The sequence below is a fragment of the Chrysochloris asiatica genome, unplaced genomic scaffold (assembly GCF_000296735.1).
Source record: "Chrysochloris asiatica unplaced genomic scaffold, ChrAsi1.0 scaffold00260, whole genome shotgun sequence".
NCBI lineage: Eukaryota > Metazoa > Chordata > Mammalia > Afrosoricida > Chrysochloridae > Chrysochloris > Chrysochloris asiatica.
In genome coordinates, this window is record NW_006408778.1 from 135355 (window position 1) to 139927 (window position 4573).

Below are 4573 nucleotides of genomic sequence, written 5' to 3' on the forward strand. Positions count from 1 at the left end.
AGTGCCACACCAGGACTCCATAGGCATGGTATATTCTCCCATTTTGGTACATTACTTTTTATTTCTTGTAGTAGTGTTTTGTATTTTGTAGTTTACTTTGTATATAGGTCTTTAGTTTCTTTGGTTAGATTTATTTGCATTTCATCTTTTGGTTGGCTATTGTAAGTAATATTGTTTTCTTAATTTCCTTTTTTTCTGATTTGCCATTGTAGCCCAAGCTTATTTATTACATACATTCTGCATTCTAAGAACTAATAATATCATATTGTAAACATTTGCCATACAGAATTTAAATTCAAAGTCACATGATATCATTGATTGTTTCTTCTGTAGTGTGTCTTTGGTTGGCTGATAGTGTTCATGAAAGCCACCTTACCCTGGTGGAGAACAGAGCACCATGGATTGAGGAGGTCTTTAAAGTATCTTTAAAATATCAGACAATTCCAGTTAAACTTTTTCTTCATTTATTTTTGACAAATACATGAAGAAAGATGCATACTTTTTGTTTCTGAATTCTACTATGTTGTCCCGTCCTCCATTACTCTGAGTCTTTCCTTATAATACTGGGTTTGGTATAACTTTGATCACATTGAACCTCAAATCTCCATGACATTTCTTTAATCCCACATTGCCCTAAATCCAGTCTTTACTGCTTGAGAAGTTTTTGTCCCCAGTCCTTGCTACTTCCTTTGCTTCTGCTTCTTCTTCCTCCAGCCTTCTTCTACATTACACACACATTCACAGTCCACATCCTGTGTCCCACCATTTGGCTCACATCTCCTGTAATACTGTAAAGAGTAAAAAAATTGGAGTCATCTTCATAGTTTGAGAAAGTCAACAGCCCTTCATCAAATGGAAAGAATCAGATTTTAGCCAACACAACCAGTGCCAGTGAATTCCACATCAACATCCCTTGATACTCCACAGTCTTTTTTCTTTTTCAGATATGTTCCTATTTTTAAATACTGATAGTTTTCCTTAAAAATGACTTTATAAATGGCAATGTTAAGTTTAAACTGTGTTATCTCTATTGTTTTAGTTGAATCCCAGTTTGCATTAGTGGGATTCCAACTGCTACTCTAAAGTTTATGGTAGACCACTTTCTTTGGCACTTTGTCCTTATGATGTCTTGCTTCTACTTATAATATCTTTTACAAGGTTGGTTCATGGATGATATATCCATATACATTGCACTTTTTAGCATTTTCTTTATTTCTGTAGTAATACTTTAGTAATTCCCACCATTTAAGAGTCCTTAGGATTTCTTTCCTTGAGTCCTTCCCCAGTCTCAGGCAACCTTTTCCATTCTTTCTGACGCACTTTGCTTCATGTTCTCTGATAGAGTTTTTGGCAATTCATTGTTGATTGGATGTTGTTGGGAAAGGTCTCCAATAGGTCTCTAGTAGTAAGTGCCCAGGTGAGAAGGCATATGGCTTATTGGGAGCCTAGTAGATACCTCTAGTTGTTGAATTCCCATAGGAGTTGGGGGCAGCAAAAAAGTAAGATGTCAATAGTAGATTTGGGAGGTGAGGAGTCACAAAGTTCATCTTTTGTGGGTGGGCGTGATAGGAGTCCATGTACGAGAGATCTGAGGGGTACTTCTACAGAGATGATTCTAGAGAGTGGGCCTGGAGGGCCTGAGCAACTCCATGGAAGTCGAGGTTGTAGACATAGAGCTTCCTATGGACTTTGGTCACAATGTTTTTGTCGTAGTTGCAAGGGAGAGCACAGCTGAGTTTATCATAGCTCATACTGGCTTTGCTTTTCCATTCTCCCCAATACCAGGAAACCTCATCAGAGTCTGTCATCGTGTGCTCCCCATCGGTGCCCTCCCAGGTGATGCAGTTGGAGTTTGAGCTATCTGACAGGAGCTCCAGGAGTAACTGCCAAAGCTGAAACCAGCCCACTCCCTGAATTTGTTGGTCCAAGAATCTGATAGGGACCTAACTGAGGATGCTGGTCTTCAGTATAGGGCACTGTGCAAGGAAATGTTTGAGCAGCTTTCAACTGGGGTTTGGGTGGCCATGACCAGTTCAGGCTGACCTCCTGGGTGATTCATAAGGTAAATCTGTGTTTCTAGCATGCATTAACCATGGAGAGTTTTCTAGGGCTTTATCCACATCATCTGAAGTCAAATGTGCAAGAGGAGTCTCTCTGAGGTCATGGAAAAGGGAGAGAAGGATGTCAGCGTTATAGCTCGGGGTGAGCCTTTGAAAATCGTCTCTGGTCACCTTGCACAGTTCCTTCCTGTCGATATTCAGAAGAGTAAGATGTCCACATCTGGGAGGCTATATTCGTTCACTGCTCACTCCAGCCACTGCTGGTCATGATCTGTACTCCATCTGCGGGGATGGTAACTCTGTTCTCGTTCGTGGTCATGTTTGGGCTTCTCCTCTATGTAGCTGCTGTTGTTCATTCCCACCATCTTCCTGCCTTTTGCCATACTGCATTCATCAGGGGAGTTCTTTGACTCGTTCCATCTTGATGGTGTCCCTGGCTGGGGGTTGTGACAGTCAGTCCTCCTAAGGGACGTGGGAACTCATCTTGGACACCTGTCTATAGTCGTTGGAGGAGGACACAGTCATCTCTGTCTTGGTCAGGTGTAGCATGTCCTTTAATCAGCCATTCAGAACCTAAGGCAGCTTTAATTGCCCTTGGTTCCACCATCTTTTTTCTCTGTGAGGCATTTGTCTTGCGTTTGATTAACAGGGCTTTTCTTGGGTCTCCAAAGAGCTTAGGAAAACCGAGAGAAGAGCGCTGCTATGGTGGAAGGTGTGTCGCACACATGTGTCAGCTCGTGTCCCGGTCCACGTTTTCCCGCGCACTTCTGCCTGTGTGCGCGGACTGGCCCCGCATTGACTCACTTCGGTGGGGGGTGGGGCAGCTCAGCCCATTGTGTCACTGGGTTTGTTTTTTGTGTTTTTGTTTTGTTTTTCTTTGCTTTTTTACTTTTTATTGTGAATTGAATAAAGGATTATAGACAAGATCATCAGATTTACATTAAACAAATAATACACTTTGTTTCATCTTAATGATTGCAATCCCCTCCTTGGAACAAGTAATATCCTTTCTCTCTGTGGCTCCTATTTCACATCCACCCATTTTCCCATTCTTTCTTGCAGTTGTCCTTTAGGTATATGTTGGCCCTTTGATTTTGAATGATTGATCATTTCATAATTCATAGTGAGCATATCTTACTAGGTTGTTGTTCCCCTTATATACCTATCTACTATCTACTACTTGACGAAAGTTGTTCCTCCTATTTACCTGTCTACTCCATGCCTAAAAGACGGTGTGTTCCTTTCCAGACCTGAAGGGAGGTTGGGGATCAGTCTCGTGTTCCTTCAGTCTCTTTCTAACCAGTAAGCCTGGTCTTTTTAAAAAATAATTTTGAGTTATGTTCTACACATTGTGTTGCTCTTCCAGGATCTCCTCTTTTGGTTCTGTTCAATGCAGTTGGTAATGTTAGGGTACCATCTACTTCTATAGTTCTAGTCTCATGTCATGGAGACTAATGTTGACATTTTCCATTAGTCCATTGGATGAGTTGATTCCAAGCATCTTTAATTCTCATCACTCTTCTTTCTTCCACACATGGATAGACCTATAGCTGCACCTTAGAAAACCACTTATGTGCTTTTAATATCCTAGACCCACCAAAGTAGGATATAGAACACTGTCTTTGTGTACTATGTTATGCCAATTGACAATGGTGTCTCCTGAGACTATGGTCTTAAGCCCCCAAGCTCAGCTACTAGTTTTCATAATTTTGCCTGGTGTATGCTCCACCACATTTACAGTGGTATTTTCAGGAAAAGTAAATACCCATATACCAATTTCTTCTTTCACACTCTTGTATATCTGGAGGACATTTAAATGTATACATATATGTACATATTTATATACTTATATGTCATACACACATACATATGCACATTTTATACTCTTCTTCCCATCATCATTCAGCATGTGTCTTTGTTCATGAATCTACCCAGAATATTGTTGCTCCAAAGTTGTATCACTATTTACCTCTATCCCCTTCAGTTCTTGTATACCTCTGTGTCTTCACCTGTCTTCATCATACTTCTGCCAACTTCCGCTCTCCCTGTCACCCAAGTTAGCATGTATCTACCCTGTAACCAGTGACCTACTCTCCACACCCCCAGCAACCATCAAAGAATGTTTCATTTTTCTCTTACAAACTCATATATTTGTGGGATGTAAAAATATATGTCTGTCTAAGAAGTAGAGCCAGAATGTTCCATAGATACGAGTGCTAGAAGGCTTCATCTCTCATACTTTGGTCATTTTGTCAGGAGGGATCTGTCCCGGGAGGAGGACATCATGCTTGGTAAAGTGGAGGTTCAGCAAAACTAGGAAGACCCCCAAGCAGGTGGATTGACACAGTGGCAACAACAATGTGCTCAAACATCATAACAATTGTGAGGGTGGTGCAGGACCAGAAGTCTTTCCTTCTTTTGTGTATAGGGTCATTATTAATCAGAATGGACTTGAAGTCACCTAACACCAGCAACAATAACAACAGGGAGAGAGAGAGAGAGAGAGAGAGAGA

At 41.1% G+C, this 4573-nt stretch overlaps 1 pseudogene; it reads right to left on the reverse strand.

Moving 5' to 3' along the window:
* Nucleotides 1-1399: 1399 nt before the first annotated feature.
* Nucleotides 1400-2597, reverse strand: LOC102831311 (annotated as a pseudogene).
* Nucleotides 2598-4573: the final 1976 nt, after the last annotated feature.